We start from the raw sequence: 27,473 nt of genomic DNA, 5'->3' as shown, positions 1-27,473 counted from the left end.
GGACAGATGCACACCTGATATACAGGCAGATGGGTCACATTGCTGTATTCAAATCCAGTCAATTTACATCCTTCAGCTGATTCAAAGGGGCTCATATAGATCATTCCCTAACTGGCTTGTCACTCTTCATTACAATTCACTTATTTTTATCATTGAATTAGCTCTTACAGACATTGCCTGTTCTTGAAAGGGAATAAATTCAAAACTGATCTGGAGTGAGCAATACATCTACGGAGTAGACTCCCTCAGGAGATGGGAGAAGCAGTTTGATTCATTCAAATACATGTTAGATAAAGAAAAGAATGATAACATTGGATAGAGTTAACATGGATTTATGAAAGGAAAATTACGCCTGACAAACTTGCTGTTGGGAGTCTTTTGAGGATGTTACTTGTAGCATAGATAAGGGAGGACTAGTGGGTGTGTGTATTTGGATTTTCAGAAGGCTTTTGATAATGTCCCATACAGGAAGTTAGTAAATAAAATTAGTGCGCAGGGGACTGGAGGAAATTTAAAGCAATGTATCTCTGTGTGTTTAGTCACAAGGCATGTTGTGACGTTACTTGTAGGGTTCTATTTCTCTCCCATCTTAGATTGTGATGAAGCAACACCTATCTCAATAAACTCTGACTTGTTGGTTAAGTAATCCACAGTGTGGCTAGCTATTCTTTTGCTCTTTGATATAAAAGAGGCTAAGGCCCTAAAACATAACAGTAAGGAACAAAACTGGTGACAAGATGTGCCTTCTAGGAAGATCATCAAACATGGCCACGAGGAACCACAGTCAGAAGAAATAATTCATTTGGACTTCAAGTCAAGAGTCGATTTTCAGGGGACCCCCACATCTTTGATCAAAATTTAGCCATGGAAACAGGTATTTGCACATTTGCTGACGGCGAATTTTAATTTTTAAGTTGATAAAAGCATTCTGGATCATTTCGCTATCATTTTAATTAATGCGACCTCAAGGTGGCTTGGAGAATTCGAGTGCTCAGAAAGTAATCGTCGCTGAACATAACAGCAATACTGCTTAATTAAAGAAACCGATGGACAAAACCCCCAGGAAAAAGAGCAACTAATGTGAATAAGGGAGTAAATCTAAAATCAATAATTTTACTTACCAAATCAAAGAGTCTTTCAGGCTGCACACCATTGCACAAAACAGCTTCAGGCACTATGTTTTATAAAGAGGGAAATACAAGTACACCAACAAAAATGCAAAAGTAAAGAAAAATCAGAATTTAAATCTTCTAGTTTAAAAGGCAGATTGGTGTTTGCTATAAAAATAAATAGAAAAAAAAGCAGAATGCTTTTCTCCTAATGTCACAATTCAGCCAAGAAATAATTTAAAGAAACAACGCAAATTAAATTTGGAAGAGCCTCTTCTGCAGCAAAGAGCAAAAAAAAAGGTAGCCACACTGCAGATCACTTAACCAACAAGTCAGAGTTTACTGAGATAGGTGTTGCTTCATCTCAGTCTAAGATGGAAGGAAAAGAAAGAGGGGAGAAAAATTTAAAGTAGTACGACAACCCAAGAATAGTAACTGCAATGGTGGGCAAAGGCGGCACTATGGAAGTTGTCAAGGAAAATGTGGAAATGGAATGCCTACAAAGAGACATTTTAATTTATCTTGCAATGAACAGGATACTGAATGAATTTAAAGTCGTCACTTTCCATTACATAGTAGTGTAAACTCTTTACATTGGTGAAGAGCCTCTTTCATCCTGAGAAGTCTACGAGGAACTGATCCAGATTCTCGAGAATCACTTTTCATGTAAACCACTAATAATTGCTGAGAGATCAAATTCCATCAACAGACTCAAGAAGAGGGCAAATATATCACAATTTGTAGCAACATTAAGAAGGCAAGCAAAAAATTACAAGTTTGGCTTGACCCAGGAAGACACGTTGTGAAACAGGCTTGTTTGTGGTGTTCGAAATGATGCAATTCGAAGACAATTGCTCACCAAAAAGCACTTTAATACTGAAACATGCTGAAGAGATTGCAGTGCCCATGGAATTGGCTGCAAAAGGATCTTCACAAACTGGAGCTGGAGCCAAAATACATTAGATGGAAGCTGACAACGAAACCCTTAAAATGCAAGCATGCCACAGGTGCACCAAGGCAGGGCACTTGCTACATCAATGTTGGAACAGAAAAAAAAAATGTAAAAGCTGTGGCAAGAAGGGCCACATAATGAAGGCATATTGGACAAAGCATCCTGAATTCAGACCTTATATAATGAGGGAATTTGAATTGACTGTCCACAATGAAGTATTGCTTTGGCAGATCAGGATGGATCATTCCTCCATGCTTACAAAGCCAGATCCTAGATCAACTCCATGAAGGTCAAACAGGAGTCATGCAGATGAAAGAACTCACATGAAGCTATTTTTGGTGGCTGGGATTGGCTTACAAATGGAAAAATAGTGGAGCAATACCAGTCATGTGCCAGAATGTGGAATACTCCACCTCCACCTTTACAACCACTTCATTCATGGAATTGGACAAGACAACTGTGGCAGAGGATACATACTGACTTTGTGGGACCCACTGAAGGCTACATGTTTCTTGTCCTAATGAACCCACATTCAAAGTGGCTCAAAGTCAGGTTGATGAAATTCACCACGATGGAAAGAACCATTGGAGTGTTGGATGAGTTGTTCGCAAGACTTGGATGGCCTGAGCAACTTGTCAGTGATAATTGGATGCAATTTACAGCTCAAGAATTTGTGAATTACCTTAAGAACAATACAACACATAAGGACTGCCCCATGTCATCCATCCACTAATGAATTGGCGGAGAGGCTAGGTCACTGAATCATGCCATTAACATGTCCAAAGATGAAGGCCCATTGTCCAGGAGAGTAAACAACTTTCTCATGTTTTTTTTGGAACACCCCTCAGGCCACTACAATAAATTAATCTGCAATGTTGTTCCTGAGTGGGAAACCAAGAACCAAATTGATCTACTCACACCACCTGGCACTACTACAATAATAGAGCCATTTGCTCTATAACTGCACAATAAGCACAACTTACTCGCCGTGAACAAATATCAAAAACAAGGACAAAGAGTTTGAGCGAGAAACTACTCTACAAACGAGAAGTGTGTATCTGCAACCATTCCAGCTAACACAGGCCTGGTTTCTTATACATACGATCCCTACAGTGCAGAAGGAGGCCATTCGGCCCATCTAGTCTGCACCAATCACAATCCCACCCAGGCCCTATTCCCGTAACTCCACGTGTTTATTTTGCTAATCCCCTGACACTAGGGTCAATTTAGCATGACTAATGAACCTAACCTGCACATATTTGCACTGTGGGAGGAAACCCATGCATAAAACAGTGAGAATATGCTAACTCCACACAGACGGTGACCCAAGGCTGGAATTGAATGCAGATCCCTGGTTGTGAGGCAGCAATGCTAACCACTGTGCTGATTTGCATTAATTGTAGATAATAATACTTAGCAATGTAACTGATGTTCATAATAGATAATCATTAATGTTTAAAAGTTTGTTGTTGTACTGTTGATGTAAAATGGGAGGGATGTTATGTGTTGTAAAGCAATGCATCTATTTGTGTGATTAGTCACACAATATGTTGTGACATCACCGGAGGCATTTGCAGGGTTCTCTCTCTCTCCCATCTTAGACTGTGATGAAGCAACACCTATCTCAATAAACTCTGACTTGTTGGTTAAGTAATCCATGGTGTGGCTACCTACCTATTCTTTTGCTCTTTGCTGTTGAAGAGGCTAAAACTCCACACCATAACTGGGTCATTCTCAGGATGGTAGGCTAGAGTTTCACAAGATCGTTGTCAGGTCCACAGCTATTCATAACTGACATAAATTTAGAAGTGGGGATCAATTGGTGTCATCAGCAAATTTGGAAATATTACAAACTGGGTGAGGATATAAGTTTTGAGGAAGATGTAAGGAGACTTTAAGAAGAGTTGGACAGTCTAAATGAATGGGCTAGAACATGGCACATGGAATATAATGTGAATAAGCATGATGTTATTCTTACATTCCTATCTTTCTTTGAAAAAACAGGAACAAACCGTTCGTTGTTTGTAAGCATACTTGGTGTTAATCACTTTTCTGTTCAGCACTTATTGCCCAGTTTCTGAATCTGAGCTACAAAGCAACAACTTGAATTTATCTGACACCTTTTTATAATTCATTCATGGGTCGTGAACATCACTGACAAGGCTATCATTCATTGCCCATCCTTAATTGCCCTTGAGAAGATGGCGGTGCGTAACCTGAGAAATCATAGAATCATAGAAACTCTACAGCGCAGAAGGAGGCCATTTGTCCCATTGATTCTGCACTGACATCAATCCCACTTAGGCCTTATCCCCGTAACTTCACATTTACTCCACTAATAAGAAAATTACAGCACAGGAGCAGGCCCTTCAGCTCTCCAAGTCTGCACCGACCATGTTGCCCGACTGAACTAAAACCCCCTATCCTTCTGAGGACCATATCCCTCTATTCCCATCCTATTCATGTATTTGTCAAGACACCCCTTAAAAGCCAGTACCACATCCACTTCCACTACCTCCCCTGGCAACAAGTTCCTGGCACCACCACTCTGTATAAAAAAATCTGCCTTGTACATCTCCTTTAAACCTTGCCCCTCGCACCTTAAGCCTGTGCCCCCTAGTAATTCACACTTCCACCCTGAGAAAAAGCTTCTGACTATCCACTCTGTTCATGCCTCTCATAACATTGTAGACTTCTATCAGATTGCCCCTCAACCTTCATCATTTTTTGTGAGAACAAATAAAGTTTCTTCAACCTCTCCTCATAGCTAATGCCCTCCATCCCAGGCAACATCCTAGTAAATCTTTTCTGAAACTTCTCCAAAGCCTCCACATCCTTCTGGTAGCATGGCAATCAGAATTGAACACTATATTCCAAGTGCAGCCTAACTAAGGTTCTATAAAGCTGCAACATGACTTGCCAATTTTTAAACTCAATGCTCCAGCCAATGAAGGCAAGCATGCCGTTTGCCTTCTTGAATACCTTCTCCACCTGCATTGCCACTTTCAGTGACCTATGAACCTATATACCCAGATCTCTTTGCCTATCAATACTCTTAAGGGTTCTGCCATTTACTGTATATCTCCTATATGAATTAATCCTTCCAAAAGGCATTACCTCACATTTGTCCAGAAATCCCTCTAACCAATGCATCCCGGGACACGAAGGGAAATTTAGCATGGCCAATCCACATTACCGCACATTTCTGGACCTTCTTGAACCACTGCAGACCATATGCTATCTGCTCACCCATAATGCAATGGGAAGGGAGTTTCAGCAATAACGAAGGAAGGGCAGATTGGTTACAAATCTTGAGTGTGGATTGGAAGGAAAGCTTGCAGGGGGCAGTGTTCCCAAACTAACCTTGTTCTTATAGATGGTAAAGGTGGTGGATTTGGAAGGTGCTTGGTGAGCTGCTGCTGTGCATCTTGTCGGTGGCACCCAACGCTACCACTGTGTCAGTGACCGAGGGCTTCTTGAGGGCTCTTTGAGCTGCGTTCATTCAGGCACCTTTAATGTAAGATCCCAAGGTGCTTCAAGAGAACATTGTTGAATCATATTTGACACCAGCCATGAAAATGGATATTGGTTCCAGTGAGCAAAAGCTTTGTTAAAGATGTGTAGGAAACTTTGGAGCATATTGACTGAACTGACATTTACTACCCTGGTGTCTACAAACTGGAGGAAAATTGATAATGTTGGCAAGAAATCATTATTTGTATTTTTTGTGGGTCAGATAGCTAATTATGAATCCAATCAAGAGAAAAAAGTGGAAACTGAACTTGAATGGAAAATTTCAGTTTTGAAATAAAGATAACAATTAAAACTGCTGTTATTCTTGCAATCTGATAACTTAATGTGTTCATTCTCAATGTGAAACTCCTCCCATCCCTTTTCATCTTTCAGCATATTCCTCTCCCCTTATACCCTTATGTAGTTTTCCCATAAATACATCAGGTAAGATTTACTGATAAATTACTGACAAACATTGCTACTCGCATAGAAAAAGATGGAACAGAATGACACAGGAATGTTTGAACTATTTGAGCTCCTTTTCTTTGGACTGTCCCCAATTGACTCTGTTGGAAGCTTTAGTTCTCGGCTTAATTTGTATGCAGCACACTCACTCTTCTGTACAAGAGAACGGCATTCCATTCAACAGTAATATTCCTTCATGTTAGAATTCATAAAAACATTGCTTCACAAATAGAATACAAACCATATTAATTATTACGTTGTCTTTTTCTGGTTTCAATTTCCCAAATGGATAAACTTGTTGGGTAAAGTAAATCAATGATTAACCTTAAACACTTGCTGACACTGTCCTGGGTGGAGATTAAATAGCCCACACACTGTTTTGTAAAACTGGTGAGTTCTCCCAGTGTTCCGGTTGATATCTGTCCCACACGCATCACTAAACCAAATGATTTGGTCATGGATCTTCTTGCTATGAGTGAGTGATAGCTGTGCACATGTTACTAACCCTCATTTCTGACATCGTGACAGTGATTCCCCTTCAAAACCACTTTACTGATTGTAAACCCGAGTAAAAACCCTGAAGACCTGTCAGCCGGCATTTTCCAATATCCCCGATGTGGTGGGAAGGAAGTTTCCTGGGTGGGAAGAATGCCCGCCTGAGTTGCACAGTGCCATGGAATGACAAACACTTAAGTGTTTGTCATTCCAGGAAATCTGTGTTCAAAAGCCAGGAGAAAAAAATCTGCAAAGGAACATCCGTTAAAGAACAAAGAAAATTACAGCACAGGAAGAGATCCTTCGGCCCTCCAAGCCTGCACTGACCATGCTGCCTGACTGAACTAAAACCCTGAACCCTTCCAGCGACCATATCTGTGGTAATATAATCAGGGCCTGGTTTTAAGGCTGATTAAATTGGATATCCGAAATTAAAGAATTGGAGTTAGAACATAGGACAGTATAGCACAGTACAGGCCCTTCGGCCCTTGATGTTATGCCGAGTTTTTTCTGAAACCAAAATCAAGCTATCCCACTCCCTATCGTTCTGGTGTGTTTCATGTGCCTATCCAATAACCGCTTGAAAGTTCCTAAAGTGTCCGACTCCACTATCACAGCAGGCAGTCCATTCCACACCTCAACCACTCTGAGTAAAGAATCTACCTCGGACATCTCTCCTATACCTTCCACCTTGAAACATAGTTATGCCCCCTAGTAACAGCAGTATCCACCCAAGGAAACAGTCTCTGAATGTCCACTCTATCTATCCCCCTCATCATCTTATAAACCTCTGTTAGGTCGCCTCTCATCCTCCTCTCTAAAGAGAAAAGCCCCAGCTTCCTCAAATTGTCCTCATAAGACCTACCCTCCAAACCAGGCAGCATCCTGGTAATTCTCCTCTGCACTCTCTCTAATGCTTCCACATCCTTCTTATAGTGAGATGACCAGAACTGCATACAATATTCCAAATGTGGCCTCACCAAGGTCCTGTACAGTTGCAGCATAACCCCATGGCTCTTAAACTCTAACCCTCTGTTAATAAATGCTAACACACTATAGGCCTTCTTCACTGCTTTATCCACTTGAGTGACAACCTTCAGAGATCTGTGGATAAGAACCCCAAGTTCTCTCTGTTCCTCCACATTCCTCAGAACCCTGTTGACCCTGTAATCTGCATTCAAATTTGTCCTACCAAAATGAATCACCTCGCACTTAGAGTTAAACTCCATCTGCCATTTTTCGGCCCAGCTCTGCATCCTATCAATGTCTCTTTGCAACCTATAACAGTCTTCCACCTCATCCACTACTCCAGTAATCTTGGTGTCATCAGCAAATTTACCAACTTCAGCCCCCTCCTACAAGTCATTGATAAAAATCACAAATAGCAGAGGACCCAGCACTGATCCCTGTGGTACACTGCTGGTAACTGGTCTCCAGTCTAAAAATTTTCCATCCACCAAGACCCTCTGTCTTCTATGAGATAGCCAGTTACTTATCCAATCGGACAAATTTCCCTCTATCCCACACCTCCTTACATAAGCCTACCATGGGGAACCTTATAAAACTCCTTACTAAAATTCATGTATATGACATCAACTGCTCTATCTTCATCTACATACTTAGTTACCTCCTCAAAGAATTCAGTCAAATTTGTGAGGCAAGACTTACCCTTCACAAATCCGTGTTGACTATCCTGGATTAAGCTGCATCATTCCAAATGGTCATAAATCCTATCCCTCAGGACCTCTTCCATTAACTTACCAACCGCCGAAGTAAGACTGGCTGGCCTATAATTACCAGGGTCATTCCTATTTCCTTTCTTGAGCAGAGGAACAACATTCACCACTCTCCAGTCCTCTGGCACTATTCCGTGGAGAGTGAGGATATTAAAATCAAACACAGTCAAACCTCAGGCAGGCCAACTATACAAATACACAAACATGTCTGGGCCTGGCCCATCAATAACCTATCAAAGATCATTGCACTCTACTGAGACTCAGTAGGAGATCATCGCACCCCACTGAAATGCACCAGCCTATTGTTAGAAGCCCAGTTCAGGCCAGACTTTCAGTTACTGAAAGTTCCTGCTGTTACCTTATCTGACAACACATTACATGTAAGGAACAGCATAGAGATAGATGCCTGGGAGCGGGCCCCGGTGTCCTGTCAGGCAGACATCAAGAAACCCACTAGGTATTGGGGTCCCCACCTGGCACCTCACCAGACAGTTTCTGGAAAGACAGGCAAGCAGGGGGATAAAGGTACATATCCCAGACACCAGGTGCAAAGACTCGATGAGAGAGGTGACCTTGACCATCCGGAAGACTGACCAGAGAAGGAAGGAAGGAAGGAAGAAGCTGCCATTGAGACTCAACTTTCACGACGATGGATGAGAGGGACTCAGAGAATTGGGGCCTGCAGTTTAACCAAACCATCTTTGCAGGTAGTATTTTTTAAACTGGGGTATCCTCTTGTTTTATGTGGGTAGTTTAAGGGTTAATTGTTTTATTATTAATAAACTTATTGAACCTTTATTTGTGTTTGTGCTTTGTCCATCTTGCAAATAAGAGCACTGGGGTAAAACCTTGGAATAAGCAAACTGGTCAAAAGTATCTGAGAATTAACATGTACAACAGTATCCCTCTATTCCCACCCTATTCAATTGTTTGTCAATACGTCTCTTAAAAGTCACTATTGTATCTGCTTCCACTACTTCCCCCGACAGCGAGTTCCAGGCACCCATCACCCTCTGTGTAAAAGTCGCCTCATCCATCTCTTTTAATCTTTGCCCCTCAAACCTTAAACCTATGCCCTCTCATAACTGACTCTTCCACCCTGGGAAAAAGCTTTTGACTGACCACTCTGTCCATGCCACTCAATCATGCAGACTTCTATCTGATCTCCCCTCAACCTCCATCATTCCAGTGAGAACAAATCAAGTTTCTCCAACCTCTCCTCATAGCTAATGTCCATATGAGGCAACATTCTGGTAAGTCTTTTCTGTACCCTCTCCAAAGCCTCCACATCCTTTTGATAGTGTGGCAACCAGAACTGAACACAATATTTCAAGTGCAGCCTAACTAACGTTCCATAAAGCTGCAACATGACTTGCCAATTTTTAAACTCAATGCCCTGGCTGATGAAGGCAAGCAGAAATACAGAATTGGAGTACTAACATTGATGCAAGTGGACGTCCAGCTGAATTCAAGCTGGACACAGGAGCTGGTATCTCAATGTCGCTGGACAGATTTTCATGGTTGAATAAACTAACTGTCCTCTATTTGACATCAAGGTTTGGGCGGAATCAAGCTTAAGGTCAAAGGTCAGCTTGAACACCACAAACACAAACATACGGTAATTTCTGAAACATTGTGCATGATTATGAATCAAAAATGTTCTTTGCTGAGCAAAAAAGCCTCTGTAGCTCTAAACCTGTTTATGAAAATTGGCAAAATCAACAAACAGGAAGAGAAATCTGTCATTTAGAAGGTTGAAGGCATTTGCAGAAAGAGCCACCTCTGCCCTCCTCCTTGGCAACACCTTGGCAGGATTTGTTTAACCCTAAAAGAAATAATGGTTGATTATTATTCCTGTCGGATAAAGGTGCAGAAACTACATAGCCTCACCTATGAAGCTGCTATGGCCTCCAAGAAGAAAATGTTCTCCACACAAGTCATTTAGGACACTGCCATATCTGATAACAGGTTACAACTCATCTGCAAGTGTTTCCAATCCTTTGCAGCATCTTGAGTTTGAGAATGCCACAATTTTGCCAAAGTATCCTCAGTCAGAAGCTGAGACAGGAGGAGATACTAATAAAAATCTACTTGAGAAGAATGATGACTTTGAGCTTGCTCTGCTTAATTATTGCTCAGTGCCGTTGCATGATGTGAACTTCTGATGGCTAAGAATCCAACTCCCTTTCCTTCCATACATGTTGCGGTAGAAGATCGAATTGCAAAAAAAAGGAAAAATCTACCAAGCGTGTCAAACCTATAACTTTAACCAGACACAATTCTTGGAAGGGAAGAGAGCGTATGAATCAGGGACTGGTACCAAGAAGATTCTGCAAAGTAGAAGCTGCAGCAGCTGAGACTATATCTGGTCAAGCATCCTTTAAAGGAGTGCTTGAAATGCCATTGCATGCAAGGCTATGGACCAAGTGCTGGAAAATGGGATTAGAATAGATAAATTACTGATGGCCAGCATAAATACAATAGGCTGAAGGGCCTCTTGCTGTGCTATAAAAATCTATGACTCTATGACTTTAAAGGAACAGAGCTGCCTAATTTTAGCAGATGTAAAACCATAAGCAGAATGGTCAGAGTACCCTGAACCTCAGGAGATCATCAATACTACAGAAACACAAATGGTGGAAACCAGGCATGACAACCCCAAGAAACTGACCTCAGAAACCACATTCCCATTATTCCAGAAAGAGTTCACAATCATTCAGGAAGACTGTTAAAATCCCCGAAGAGACTTCCCCTTTAAAAGAAGAGATTTTAGAGGGACGTATAGGAAGACATGTATACAATGGTACAAAGATAAAGATGGACGGTGGGGTGAGTGTTGTAAAGTAATAGATTAACTCTAATGGTAGCTGCTAAGCATGTGCATAAGAAGCTGTGTTATTGTGTTGTCACTGTCTGACAGAAAATGATTGAAAGTATCTCAGAGAGTAGCTCTAGCTATGTTGTGATATTTTCTAACCTTTGTAGGATATCAGGACGTCAGATAAAGATTTTTGAACAAAGGACCATTGCCTCCAGCAAGATTTCTTTCAGAGTTAACAGCCAATTACAGACTATTGTGCAGACAGCATCTTCCTTATTCATCTCTGAAAGATCACACCCTAGCAAGCAGTGTTCGTTTTGTTTTAGAGCTATCTGCAGAACCACTCAACCAGTTTCAGCTGGGGTACATTTGACTTGGACTCAGGCCATGTAGAAACACTGTGGTGAGTTTCTGGAGGAGTTTAACAGTTTCACTTGACCACAGATAGGTTGAGAGAATGGCAATGCCTTACATAGGTATGGTATGGGGACAGTCACTGCAGTATCACTAGCTCTGCATCTTAAACATTACAGACAGAGAGATGAACCGTTGTAAGGATGGAGAAACAAAAGAGGGTTCTCACAGGTCCTACCTCAAGGAAGGTCTTTCAGGAGAAGCATGCCCCTATTAGGATTAGCCAGGAGCAGTGCTACGGGAGGCTTCATTTTATTAAGAAGGTGGTGATGGAGTATTGTCATTTCATTCATGAAGACCTGAAGCCTCAAACCAGATTGCCCTTTTGGTGGCTGTGATAACCACTGCTGCCATTTCTTTCTTCATAACTTCCAAGTGGGAGCTGGTGACATTAGCCATGTGTGATAGTTTGCCAGCCAAATTGTCTAGAAGGTGACAGAGGTATTCTAGGGGAGGAAAGGGGACCTCACCCTCTTCTGATGAGGATGAGCAGGCACATGGGTTTTCCAAGATAGCCGGCTCTTGAAGGAAAGGGAAAAGAAACTTTTAAATTTGATGTCCTTAAATTTGCAACGATGGAAACTTGAAGGAATGAGATTGAATGAATGTTTGGCGCCAGAGGGTAATTAATGGCTGAGATATTCCTCACCTTCCATAACATGTTTCGTGGTGGGGGAGGTGGCCTGCCATTAGCTGATAACAGAATCTTCTAGGGGATTTTCACAGTAACTTCATTACAGTGTTAGTGTGACTTTTCCAGTTTCACTGTTGTCAATGGGGTTTTCCATTGCTGGTACCCTCCACTGCCGGGGAGCAAATGGTGGGCAATTGTTTACAGTCCCACTGAAGCGAACGCCTGGAAAATCCCTCACAACGCTCAGGGTGAGCATGGCCAGAAAATCCCCCCCTCCATCAGCTAATACAGGTTTTATTAATTATCCAAAGACCTTAAATGGTTTCCTGCATCATTTCAGACCAGCTCTAAGTCTCTGTGGCCATCTTTCAAATGCAGTGACTTTGTGCTGCTCAGTGCAAATGAATGGTGAGGCGGACCACTGGGGGCAGCACAGTGGGTAGCACTGCTGCCTCACAGCACCAGGGACCCTGGTTTGATTCCCAGCTTGGGCCAGTCACTGTGTAGAGTTTGCACATTCTCCTCACATCTGCATGGGTTTCTTCCGCATACTCCGGTTTCCTCCTGCAGTCCAAGAATGTGCGGGTTAGGTGGATTGTCCATGCCAAGTTCAGCCTTCGGGCCTGAATGGGATTGTGTTCGGTACAGATTCGATTTTCCAAATGACCTCATTCTGCACTGTAGGATTTTATGATTCTATGGGATGTTGTTTTTGTGAAGTCGATGATGGAGTGGTGCATCAGACAGCAGCGACTGGATCTCCAGTTTTAATCACTATCTGCCTCCGCCTGAAGTTGCTGTAGCATGGTACACATAGTGAGCATCATTAACCTCAGCAATATTCCAACAGCAAATTCTGAGGGGTTGTTTAACACATTGACATTCAAGGAACAAAGCTGTAGTTCAGGGACATCAAAGGCAGGAAGCAAAGGTTCTCGAAGAATGAAATCTTCAGAAATGTAGATGGATATTAATCAGGGCTTGAGGTCTCTATCATTTTATATTCTACGATCTAAAAGGCAATATAAACCTCGGCAAGATTTAGACAACAACGCTCATTGTTGAAATGTAACGTAAAATTCAGCAGGAACTTTAGCTACTTTTTAAGACAAAGCACAGGTGATGGATTTGACAAAATGATAGTCTTGGATTCTGGGAAATTATTTCAATTTGAGTTTGGCACAAGGAAACACAAAATTCTTTGTAGGTAGTCTTAAGATTAATGACTTGGGGACAAGGCAGGAGGTACTTTGGCCGGCTGAAAGGCAAAATGGGCCAAATAACTTCATTCTGCACTGGAAAGATTCTGCAATTTGGACCAATAATCATTGGACAGATCACAGTCTTCAGCTTTTCCAATTAATTATTATAGTAGGGTAACGTACAATTGATCTTAGCTTTGTGCAGAGATAAACAGAGGTGGAGAGTGTCACCAAGTTTAAGAGAGAGCTGCATATCTTTTGATCATGGTCGTAATCAAGAAGCGAAAGAGATAGGGGGCGATTCTCCCATCCTGCTGCGCTGCTTTTATAGAGCAGCAGGCCAGAAGACTCGAGTGGAGGCCCTTTCGCTGGTCTCCGTTGGCCGCAATGGCCTCCGTGCGTCTCCAGCAGCTGTATTTCTGGTGAGGACCTGCATAAATCATTCACATCCTCATTTCCCTACAATTTCAATATTAATGGGCCCAGGACTGAAATCTCCAGGCCCGCTAGGCTCTACGCTCCCCCCTCCCCCACATCTCCCCATGAGTGGTTCACTCCAGCTGGGTTTAGTATAGCTCCCCACTTGCATGGAGCTAGCACCCTGCTGGAGTGAAGGGGGAAGGGCAATTGAGGCCCCCCCCCCCAACAGAGAGTTGAGCACTGGGGAGTGTCCATGGGCATTGCCAGCTTGGCAGTGCCAGGCTGGGGCCTCTTGTCACAGCCCCCTGGCACTGCCCAATGGGCAAAATGCCAATGCATTTTGAGCACCTAGCAGTGCCCAGGGGTGGGGGGGGGGTGATTGATGGAGGTAGGGGAGTCCCACTACCACTCTGCCTTCAGGCTGAGTGACTGAGGGAGGCCAGCGATTGAGGTGGGCTGGAGGCTGGTGTCGTGGGGTTGGCCAGTGATTGAGCTAGCCAGCAATAGGGATGCCAGCAGACAGGACCACTGTGCATGCACTGATCTCAGCACTATGCTGCCAGCCTCTCCAGCAGCAATAAGCCCCTCCCATCTTTTTGGACTGATTTACGCTCGTGCACCCGCACTCCCACAGAGTGTGGGAGATTCATTTTGAAAATCTCGCTGAAAATCCAGCGTGATTTACTCCAGTTTTTACTTGAATTCAACAATTAGAATTTTTTTGGGAGTACTGCCCCCATAATGTATGGAATGGTATTGTTTGAATTTTTGATCTGAAAGACTTTGCACATTTGTGAGGATGTGTTGCATTGACAGAGTTGCCGATTACAATGAGGGCTCAAATGAAGACCTTTTTCCCACCTGCTCAGGTAAATGCAAGCAATTCCACAACAGCACTGGAGGAAGAGCAAGGGAGAGCTCCTTATGCCCCAGCCGACACTAATACTGTCAGAAATAAACTGGTCATTTATCATTGCATTGTTTGTGGTACATGACTATACATAATTAGTCTGCTATATTTTTTGTATTACGAAAATGCCTACAATTCAAAAATAGGTTGAGGGAGCTGGGACTCTTCTCCCTGGAGAGACGAAGGTTGAGAGGCGACCTGATAGAGGTTTATAAAATGTTGAGAGGAATAGATAGGGTGGATTCTCAGAGGTTATTTCCCCGGGTTGAAATGGTCGCTACAAGAGGTCACAGATTTAAGGTGCGGGGAGGCAAGTACAGAAGTGATGTTAGGGGTAAGTTTTTCACTCAGAGGGTGGTGAGTGAATGGAATCGGCTGCCATCAGTAGTGGTGGAGGCGAACCCGCTGGGGTCTTTTAAAAAGACTTCTGGATGAGTATATGGGATTTAGTGGGATTGGGGGTTATATATAGGTCTATGGATTGGTAGGTGTTGATGTGATCAGCGCAACTCGTGGGCCGAAGGGCCTGTTTGTGCTGTAGTGTTCTACGTTCTATGTTCGTGAAGCACTTTAGGACATTGAGATTCTGAGAGGCACTGCACAAATACAAGTCTTTCTTTGTCGCTTTGATATCCTGTGGATTTTTGTTCTCTGAAAGACTGTCTTTCTCTTAAACACAATAAGTTGAATATTTTGTGTTCAGTTTCACAGCAGGTCCTGTGTCACATTTTATTTGAACCCTTCATGCCCAAACACATGACCCCCTGCTGCAATAAACTGAAAACCAGCTAAGCTGGAAAGCTGTAGCAAACAATGGCTGTGCTGCATCGGTTAAAATCCTGAATTGTGCCACTTAAGATCGAGGCTGAGTGAGTACAACGTTATCATGTACTATTAATCTTCACTGAGGCTAGCAGTGAAAATTAAAAGTCCTCTCTTGCCACTCAACATAAAATGCTCAGTTTAAAAAGTTTTACTCTTTCATTCCTCTTCCTACTGGGGTACAGTTCTTCTGTGTCCCTTCACCCTCTGGCTTCCTAGCCAGGTGACCATTCTTTATACGTATAATGTCCTAATTATGTGAAGGATTGTGGGTTTTAATGTAAAAATAAAAAAAGTGGTTTGCACACGGATTCAAACAAACACACAATAGGTTTTATTGATGAGCTGCTCTCCGCTCTACGTCAAATACTAAACTGAAAATAAAAAAATAGCCTCTGTAAGACCCTAATGACATCACCATCAAATTGGCTCTTAAAGCAACCTGCAGTCTTTCTAAATGTATAACAACATGCAAACCCCCTGTGAGCAGCAATAGGTTATCCAACTTTGGGAGGCATCACCGCCAAACCCAATCTTGTACTCTCCAGTTGCCAAACACATGTATGTCCTAAACTAGGCCACAGATAGTAATCCAGAGTTACAGCTCTGGTCAACTTTCCCTCTACAAAGGCTTTGGGGTGGTGTGTGTGTGCACATGTATGGAAGGGAAATTGAATCTGGTTTCTTCAGCCTTGTGTGTCAGACCACATTGTTTTCCCATTAAAGAGAGCTAATACTAAACTTATTTTTTAAAAATGCTCAGTCTACTGTCCAAAATGTGCAAAACAAATTTATGAATGGGGTCAGTAAGGATTTGTGTGTCCAATATTAAATGCGCATATAAAATCCATTGGCCCTTTAAAATCAGAAAAGGGATTTGACCTACTCAGCCAGTTCCAGTTGAAGCTTGTGCAATGGAGCATTCTTACAAGTAATGAATTCCTCTACACTGCTAAGCACCTAGGACTGGCAACACTATAGGAGCATCCAGGAATTGAAGATCAATGTTCTAGGCACTACAATCCATGAGACAAGTTAAAGGACGTTAAAAGAAAAGTGTTCTTTTTGTTAACTTTTAAATAATGGACAATATTTGCTGGCCATATCAGTGATCCCATATTCCATAAACAAATTATCGATTAGCGAAAAAAGGCTGCTTGATTAACAATCAAGTTTATTTTAATGGGGCATTGAAGAGTCTGTTTGCTTCCAATGCATTTGAGGAGACAGTGTACCCAGAGGATGGATGAATGGCGAGATTCAGAGAATAGAAAGTTTACGGCACAGAAAGAAGCTACTTCGCTCATCATGTCTTGGCCAGATAAGAAAGAAGCTGTCCAGCCTAATCCCACTTTCCAGCATTTGGTTATAGCACTTGGGATGCATCTCCAGACACCTTTTAAATGATTTGAGGGTTTCTGCCTCTTCTGCCCTTTCAGACAATGAGTTTCAGGTCCCCACATCCTCTAGGTGAAAGGTATTTTCCTCATCTCCCCTCTGATCTTTTTACCAATCACTTTAATGCCCCTTAGTCACTGACCTCTCTGCTAAAATTAATAGGCCCTTCTCATCCACTGTATACAGGCCCGTCACAATTCTGTACATTTCAAACAAATCCCCCCTCAGCCTCTTTTGTTCTGAGGACAATCCAAGCTATTCAATTTTTCCTCATAGCTGCAATTTTCCTGTCCTGGCAATATCCTTGTAAACCTCCTCTATACTCTTTCAAATGCAATTACATCTTTTTTGTAATAAGGTGACCAGACTACACACACTACTCAAACTGTGGCCTATCTAGTGTTTTTATAGTTCCAGCATAACGTCCCTACTCTTATATTCTGTGCCTCAGCTAATAAATGGAAGCATTCCATAAACTTTCCATTTGTACCTTGCTGCCTTCAGTAATCTGTGGACATTCACTCTATGGTCCCTCACTTCCTCTACACCACTCTGTATCCTTCCATTTATTGTATAATCACTTGCCTTGTTTGACCTCCCCAAAGGCATTGCTTCACTCTTCTCTGGATTGAATTGCCACTTTGCAGTTTACAGCAATCTGCCTCACTCTCAACTGCACAGCTAATTGTTTGTGTTAATTCCAAATTTCTCAATCATTACCCCTACATTTACATCCAAAGCATTAATATATGCCGCAAAAAGCAGATGACCCAGTACTGAGCCCTGCAGAACACCACTGGAAACAGCCTTCCAGTCATAAGAACGTCCATTAACTTTTACTCTTTTGTTTCCTGCCACAGAGCCAATTTGGTTCCAGCTTGCTACATCCCCCGGGATCCCATGGAGTTTTATTCTTCTTAACCAGTCCATCATGTGCAACCTTGCCAAAACATTCATGTAGTCCGCATCAACTACATCACTCTTGTCAATCCTCCTTGTTACTTCCTCAAAAAATGCAGGGGCTGGGCAGTGTGTAGTGAGAAATCATGTGATGAAATGTCCAGGAATACACATAACCTGAGTCGGCATGCCAAATGCTTTCCAACCAGAGATAGCATCGTTATTGATAATTCTAAGTTTCCCAACATGAATGCTGTAAGCTGGCCTGATTTAAAGAAAGCCAGCCCTTGTGGATGGATACCAACAGGTCTGTCTACGTGAGAGGTCCTCTGTTGTTCTTCAGCTAGGATCCACCCACCTCACTTTGACACCGCATTGGTGTGGAGTCGTCTCTTCCCAAGGGATCTGAACCAACACATCCATGATGGTGGGTATTAGGTTTGTGAATGCTGACCGTCCTTTATGATAGTTCACCAGAAACACTCAAACACATCCCAGGAATAAAGGAAATCTAGTGTGATCATGAGCCAGTTTGCCCAATTGGCTGCACTCTCGAACAGTATTTCTTTAGGCCCTGACACCAATGGATGGCAATAGAGAATGAGCACCTCTCTACGTTATTTTCATTAATTTTATGAGACGAGGGAGTTGCTGGCTCGGTCAGCATGTATTGTCCATCCCTAGTTGTCCTTGCAAACTTCTGCAGTCTCTGAGATGCAGATATACCCAAAGAGCTTTGACTCAGCGTCAGTGAAGGAATATGATATAATTCCAAGTAGGATGGTGAGTGACTTGGAAGGGAATCTCCAGGTGGTGCTGTTCTCAGATATCAGCTGTTCTTGTACTTCTGGATGGTAGTGGGTTTGGAAGTGCTGCTTAGGGAGCATCTATGAGTTCTTGCAGTGCATCTTGTAGATGGTATACATGTCTGCCACTGTTCGTCAGTGGTGGAGGAATTAACCGTTTGTGGAAAGGGTAACAATCAAGCAGGCTGCTTTGCCCTGGATGGTGTCAAGCTTCTTGAGTGTTGTTGGAGCTGCACTCATCCAGGTAAGTGGAGAGTATTTCATTACACTCCTGGCATGTACCCTATAGATGATGGCAGGCTTTGGAGAATCAGGAGGTGAGTTACTCACTGCAGGATTCCTAGCCTTTGATCTGCTCTTGTAGCCAGAGTATTTATGTGGCCAGTCCAGTGTCTGGTCAATGGTAACCCCAGAGTGTTGACAGTGGGGATTCAATAATGGTAATATCATTGAATGTCAAGGGGCAATGGTTAGATTCTCTCTTGTTGGAGATGGACTTTCACACCACACCAGTGCCAGGCAATGTTAATTGCCACATGTCAGCCCAAACTGGATTTTGGTACAGTAGGTGCTGAGCCCCATCATTAACTGCAGAACTACTGGCATCTACCATGTCGCACAGGCCTGACACTGCCAGGGAAGGCCGTAATTAGCAGTGGCCTCAAACTAGGCTGCAATATTGACCAATTGGAATGGTACCATGGAGTGACACACTTAACCGCCTCCCAACCACAAGTGGCCCAATCTCTACTTCAGCAGCAATCAAGTAGTGACTGGGTAGTGAACTGCTCCAGCAGATATCCAGAAACACACATATACCCTTTATTCTTACCTGTCCCCTTATAAACCCATGCCCTTAAAGGCTGCCAAAGGTTTCAGATGCCTTATAAGGTCCTTGAAATGCTTCCATAATGTTGTTTCCTCTTTGAGATATTTCATTGAAATTGTCCCATACCTTTCAATTCAATTTACATGAAATTCTCCTGTCACTAATCTCCAAAACATTTTAAAAATTCCTTTTCAGGTAAGGCCATCACTGCAAGGCTGGTATTTATTCGAACATAGAACATAACAGCGCAGAACAGGCCCTTCGGCCCACGATGTTGCGCCGACCAGTTTTTTAAAAAAAAACACTGACCCACTAATCTAAACCAATCCCTTTTCATCCATAAACCTATCCACAGATCTCTTAAACACCCCCAAACCAGGCGCATTTACAACTGCAGCAGGCAGGGCATTCCAGTCCCTCACCACCCTCTGGGTAAAGAACCAACCCCTGACATCCGTCCTATAACTACCCCCCCTTAATTTAAAGCCATGCCCCCTCATGCTAGCTTTCTCCATCCGAGGAAAAAGGCTATCACTATCCACCCTATCTAAACCTCTAATCATCTTATACGTTTCAATAAGATCCCCTCTTAGCCTCCTTCTTTCCAGCGAAAACAACCCCAAATCCCTCAGTCTCTCCTCATAGGACCTCCCCTCCATACCAGGCAACATCCTGGTAAACCTCCTCTGCACCCTCTCCAAAGCCTCCACGTCCTTCCTGTAATGTGGGGACCAGAACTGCACACAGTACTCCAAGTGCGGCCGCACCAGAGTTGTGTACAGTTGCAACATGACGCTGCGACTCCTAAATTCAATCCCCCTACCAATAAACGCCAAGACACCGTATGCCTTCTTAACAACCTTATCTACTTGATTCCCAACTTTCAGGGATCTATGTACACATACACCTAGATCCCTCTGCTCCTCCACACTATTCAAAGTCCTCCCATTAGCCCTATACTCAACACATCTGTTACTCCTACCGAAATGAATTACCTCACACTTCTCCGCATTAAACTCCATCCGCCACCTCGCGGCCCAGCTCTGCAACCTGCCCATCCCTAGTGTCCCAATCATGTATTGAAACATTTGAGCCGCATTTATTGAGGGCTACCCATATATTTATAATCGGACGTGAATCAGACAGCTTCTGGACAGTTGATTAAAAGAGCATTTGAGAACCATTTGGGATTTTGTGACAATTCAACAGCTTTTACTGGTTCTAGTTATTTATTACCAATTTAAAAAAAAACTGAAGTCAAACTGGTATGTTGGGTTTTGAACTTGTACTGTCTGGATTATTAGCCCAGTCTTATCGAATTACAAGCCTGATGACATAACCTCTACACAAACCCAACCCTTGGCACCTGGAATTGGAAATAATTATGCAGTAAGTTTGCACTATAATTTCACTGCTTATTGAGCTTTTTGGATGTATTTCCCTCAGTCCTAAACCATTTACAAATATCTTGGGCTCAATCTCCTGGTCTTATTACTCATGAAGAGTATTCTGCTTTGTAATCACAGAAATACTGCTTTACATAACCTACATTACTTTGGTGCTAAAACGGGGCCGATTTCCCTGCAGCCTTCCCAAGTGAGTTCACAGTTTAATTGACATAAATAGGAACATTCTGAGATCAACGGGAGACTATTTGCTGCTGTTGAGGCAAGTTTGTAGAATGGCAACTGTAGAATGGTTAAGTCTCCGTGGGACAGGCTCGAACGTGGAAAAGCAGCAGATCACTTCTTTCTTTCACAAAACTGCGACTTATTCATCTGTTTGGTTGTGATTTGCTGCTGCTTCACAAACATATTTGAGTCAACTTTGACCTGTGCATGATATAAATCTTTTCAATTGTCACTGCAACTCTTGATACAAGTCAACTCCTGATATATGTGAAGTTGTTGATTGCAGACAAAAGATACAAATTTTCCAGCCATTACAAGCATATAGTGGGAATTTTGTGCTTGAAAATAGAACCAAACATTTTGAGCTATGTAATTTTGCAGATACCCCTCAGTGAGATAAATTGTGGCCACCACCTTTCTCGACTCTACTGCTAAAGCTTCTCTAATCTTCCCAATTCATCGTCTCTTTTCAACTTGCCCCTGTTCTCATTGGCCACTGATATAGACCTTTAACTCTGTGAAGAATAGAAATCTTACGGTGGTGCACAGGGGGGAGATTGCATTACAGAGCCACAGATGAAAGGATACAGCAGGACTGAGACTGATCTATAGCTGCATATATAGAAGCAAAATACATTGGGTAGGATTTTTAGCCCTCACCTGCATTGTGTTTTGCAGCAGCGGAGGCAGACCACCATTGACTGGTGACATGATCTTCAGTGACAAGGAGATTCTGCCACTGAAAACAGTTTTAGGGACATGTTCGGCACAACCTTGTGGGCCGAAGGGCCTGTATTGTACTGTAGTTTTTCTATGTTTCTATGTTTAACAGTTAAAATTCCACCAATTACTTTGCCCTCACTGAAATTTTATATTGAATAAGCTTCTGTCGTGTAATTATAAGCTGGTCCATTAATAAGAGTATAACATCATCATTCTGCCAAATATTAGGTTTGCTTAAAAGCTTAAGCTAACTATTAGTGAAATCACAACATTAAATTAGATAAAACAGGTGGATAGACTAAAGGTCTCCCAACTCACAAAAAGAAAATTGCCTACAATTAAATTAAAACTCCAAATTGATAGTGCTGGCAGTCTATTGTGTAGCTGAGACCCAAACCAATTATGCTAAAGGAAAATATGAAGTTATGTTATCTTGCAGCATGTTTCTGCTGTTTTGTGGTCTTTACGGTACAATTACAAGTTTTGCCACCCCCACTGCATTAAGTTGTTAATAGACTTACTCTGAGATCGTGGTATAGCTTTTGACCTTTTTATCAAGGGCCAAAGAAATCAGTAATGTGCACTTAAGATGTATATGCAGCAAAGGGTATTGGGCTTAATTAGTCCTTCAGATACTACTATAAGGTATGATTTAACTTGACAGTGTCTAATGTTTAAAACAATAGCATGTGTCTGGTCCCTAGAGCATAAATCCTGAATTTGATTTTACCCCTCTCCCAGATAAGTGCTGCAAGTTGTGTAAAAGAACTTGGTACAGTTTGTATACACAAACGATAACTACGTTTTGGCTTGGGTCAAGTTATACTTTGTTTAATTTCACACTCTGAGGCATTTAGGAAAGGTGATGATATACTTGTGCTAGCTCATTAAGAATATCAAGCATATGACAACATGCCGGAAAGTGTCTTTCTGATCCACCAAACATGAAAGCATTTAATGTGTAAACCAAAGGATTGAAGATAATCAGTCTAGTATTCCTCATTTATGAATGCAATGTTAAAGGCTTGCCTTGAGTGAAGTGTGATATCTTGTCAAAGGAACTTAGAACACAAATGATTAAGTTTTTATGCTCCAACAAACCCATCTTCCATATTTCTACCCATACTTGTTGATCCATGAATTCCACATGATATTGTGCTGAAACCATGTAAAAGGAGGCATGATCACATATCTCCAGACAGCTCTAATTAATGAAGCTGCAGAAATTTCACCAGCTGACAACTTTGACCATCACGGATGCCTATAAGCTGATGAAGATATGGTGAACTATTGTCTTACCAACCACCTAGTTATAGATTCATAGGCATTTACAGCACAGGAGGAAACCATTCAACCCATCGTGTTCATGTCGTTCAACAAAGATCTGACTATACTCATCGTTCTGGAGTTTACGGCAGTGCAAGTGAATATCTAAATACTTTTTAAATGTTACACAAGTTTCTGACTCAACCATCCTTTCTGGCAGTGAATTCCAGACTCCCACCACCCTCTAAGTCATGGAGTCCTTTGGCCCATTGAGTCTGCACCGACAATAACTATCTTTAAAGTTGCACTAATCCCATATAGAGTCATCGAATGAAAATGTTTCTCCTCAACCTTCTATCTCTTACCTTAAATCGATGCCCTTTGCTTATTAACTCTCTACTAATGGAAAAGCTGCCTTCCTATCCATTGTGCCCCTTAATCTTATACACCTCCATCAGGACTCCACTCAATCTTTGGTGCTCCAAGGAAAACAGCCCAGCCTATCTAATCTTTCCTCATAGCTCAGGTCCTCCAGCCCAGGCAACAGCCTGGTAAATCTTTGTACTTCTCTAGTGCAATCACATCCTTTCAGGACTGGACACAGAACTCCAGTTGTGGCCTAACTAGAGTTTTATACAGTTCCAGCATGACCTCCCTTCTCTTGTATTATATACCTCAACTAATAATATAGGCAACTATCCTATATGCCTTCTTAACTGCCTTAACTACGTGCTCTGCTACCTTCAGGTACCTGTGATATGTACTCCAAAGTCCCTGTGATCTTCAGCACTTCCTAGGTCCTCCCGTACTTTTTCAGGGTTCTAATCCACATTAGCAATTTGAATAGCCATTGCTGAATAAGCAAATGAACAACCAGAATACTGCGCACAGCCTTTAGTATCCATTTTGTACATGATACCAAACAGCCAAACGACCATTTGCTGCCCACTCATCAGACCGCTGTTTCACAATCAGTGAAAGCAAAGGATGGTTTTTCAGCTCTCCCGACGATTCTCAAGAACCTTCCCCATCTGTAACACTGACCCAGGTTTATAAATATAGGGATTGAGGTGACAATAGTCATCTTGGACCTCAAACCAAGATGGGACTTGCGCAAGATTTCCTGCTCCACCTTCATGAATGGTGTTGAGAACTCAATCCAGAGCAACCAAATTAGTACAATCTTGATTCAGCTGCTGAAAGTAGGGGCTGTCCACATGTGGCTACAGCAAAGAATAAAATGTCAAGTTGGTCCCAGCAGACTGATGAAGTGAGCTCTGAAAGCTCGTGATTCCAAATAAACCTGTTGGACTTTAACCTGGTGTTGAGACTTCTTACTAATAGCTCTTGAACTAAATGGTTTGCCAGACCAGTGGCTTCCAAATGGTGTGCCATGGCAAGACACTGCACCCCACCCCCCCATCCCCCCAAATGTGCTGTGAGAAGAAGATTCAAAATTATTAAAAATTAATGTGATTGAACTAAAACTAACCTTCATCTTTAGCTCTGTGGTTAGCATCTCCAAGACCTAATGAGCCTCAGGCCCTCCGTGCATGAGCCAGCTGGGATAGAGCTGCACACACGGGGTTAGGAAGTTGCAAGTTGGTCAGGTCCATTTGCATGACCAACAGGACTTGGTAGCTGAAGACAAAGGCCCCACGAACCCACACAAAAAGTGAAAACTCAATGGTGCAAAAACCCTGGGAGAAGCAAGAGACAGGTTAAAAAAAGGCATATGCTGTTCTGCAAATCACAATATTGAAACCATGCCAATAACTTGTCTCTATCATTATGTTTAGCTAATGCCTAGAAATGAGATTAGCATCACGCTGAGACTTCTGACCTGCACTTCAGCTCTCTCCTCTTTTTTTAATTATGTTACCGTTTTTTTCCCCTCACACTTTTCTCCTAAGGCAATAGTACTCAAAATATTAATACAATGCAAAATACTGCAGCTGCTGGAAATCTGATATCAGAAACAAAATGCTGAAAAAAACTCAGATAACCGGACAGCATCTGTGGAGAGATGCTAGTGACCATTTCAAAATATTAAATCTTGTATGAGCTGGATAAATTATTTGTGAACTCTGTTAAGGAAATCAAGGTTCCCTTTATCCAGTTTATAATTATATTGAAATGTTTACATTTTTCCAAGTCAATGACCCAGGTTTTGCAACAGTTAAAACTGAAACAGAGTTCAGCATTATTGTGGTAGAAATGTGATTTTTGGCATCCAAAAGGGGGGGGCATTTCTTGAGGGCCATGTGACCGGTGAGGACCTGATGGTAAGCCGAATCAATTGGTGGGAGGTGGGGGAGGGTTGCACATCATGGATTGAGGGACTGGCAGTTGGAACTATGGAATCAAACAGAGCGGTTGCACTGTAATCTAGTCACAGATTTCTCTATATCAGTATACAGATATGCAGAAATATATATCTTTGTATATATATTTCTTCTGTTGGCAATAAAGTCTTTTATTGATAAAACCTTATCAAGTCACCCTTGATTTATTACATTGATAATGAGGCAAAACATCAAAGTTGTTAGGGAACGCAGTGCTCAGCTGGAAGAGGAGGAGACTTGAGTGCCGAAAATATGATAATGTCAGAAGAAATAAGGTACATTTACATAGTACAGTTCCTATAATTGGAAAATAGAGCCTTTAGACACCAAAGTGGACAACTGGGGCCAATACATGGAAAGGCTGCATTAATTCTTCATGGCGAATGAAATAACCATTGGACAAAAGCTAATAGTTATTTCGCTTATAGTCTGTGATCCACAGACTTGTGGTTTAGTGTGAAGATTAACATTGCCAGATACAAAAGGGAGAATTTTCCCATCCCGCTGCCACAGGAATCCTAGCAGGCAGGAGCGGACCAGGCATAGGTCCATTAACCGCGGGTGTGATTTTCCGATCTTGGGGCAAGTGCAGCTGGAAAGTCCCAAATCTCAACCACAATCTGATCAAAAATCTTTTTAACCCCCGTCCCTTCATCCTTACACTGATATAAATATCATTTGATTATCCATGAGCCTAGAGAGGCAGTCGCAGGCTTCGTAGCAAGACTTAGGGGACTGGCACAGCACTTTGAATTCTGCCTAGCATTAACAGAGATGTTAAAGGACAGAATGGTCTGTGGTATAAACAGTTTAAAAAAATACAAAAAAGGTTACTTGCGGAGAGCAAAGTCTCCTTTGAAAAGGCTGTGGAGCTGGTCCAGCCAACTGAATGTGTGGAGCAAGGAGTAACAGAGTTGCAACGTTTGCTAGGCATTACAAATGAGGTAAATTGTTTGTGGTGGAAAATGGCTGTGGTGCAAAACAGCCCTAGGGTGGGTGCAACAGTGAGGGCTGAGGTGGGTTTCCTTCTCTATGAACGGTAAGCTTTGCCTATATAGCACGCGAGAAACAATATTTTTCACTGTATGCTAATGCATGTGACAATAACAAATCAAATCAAATGTGGGGAGAAATTTATTGATGCAAGATCTATGTGTGCTTCAAGTCTAACAAGAAGGGTCACTTAAAGGCATGGTGCAGAGCAAAGCAACCAGTACAGTCAGAAAAATAAGGATTAAAAAAATAAAAATTAGCTTAACTCCCTTAAAGATATTGGATGAGGAGCCCATCAAGGAATTCTAGTCAGTCATCCTATAGCAGGTCCAGCTCAAAGTATCTCCAGCAGAAAGAACCTTGTTGGTAAATGGCAAAGCACTTAAAATAAGAGTTAAAACATGGCCGGCGACCACCATCATAGGGACAAAGGCATTTTCTCATCTTCAAGAAAGGGCTCCAACTATTAAGATTATGTGAGTCAAGTGCCATTTTGCTCACATGTATCAGAGAGACACTGCAGACTTCAGGTGCAGCAACAGAATATGGCATATCAGAACCACAGTAAAAAGTCTGACAACACCAGGTTTTAGTCCAACCTATTTATTTGATAATATTCTCACTAGCTTTCGAGGGGACAGCCTCTTCGTCAGGTGAATGGAGAGTTCTCCATTCACCTGACGAAGAGGCTGTCCCCTCGAAAGCTAGTGAGAATATTATCAAATAAATAGGTTGGACTAAAACCTGGTGTTGTCAGACTTTTTACTGTGTTTACGCCAGTCCAACGCCGGCATACCCACATCATATCAGAACCAGACAGCAAAACTGCCAGTCTTGGTAATCAAGGGTCACAGTCCTTGTTTAATGGAGCATGATTAGTTAAGCAAATACAGCTAAACTGGCTGGAAACATTAAACCTGAGGGATGGAGGTTCTCAGGAGCAACCATATTAATAATCTGAGGTCTTCTGACATGAATTAGGTTGTACGGTGGGGAGCTAAAGTTGAAATCTATCTGAAGCAGTAAGAAATACCTAAATTTTTTTGGGGCCTGTCTGGTGCCTTATGCCCTTCATCAGAAGGTGGAAAT

This window comes from Carcharhinus amblyrhynchos, chromosome 6 (genome assembly GCF_965287045.1).
Source record: "Carcharhinus amblyrhynchos chromosome 6, sCarAmb.v2.hapA, whole genome shotgun sequence".
NCBI lineage: Eukaryota > Metazoa > Chordata > Chondrichthyes > Carcharhiniformes > Carcharhinidae > Carcharhinus > Carcharhinus amblyrhynchos.
The sequence above is the reverse complement of the archived record's forward strand: the minus strand, read 5'-3'. Positions refer to the sequence as shown.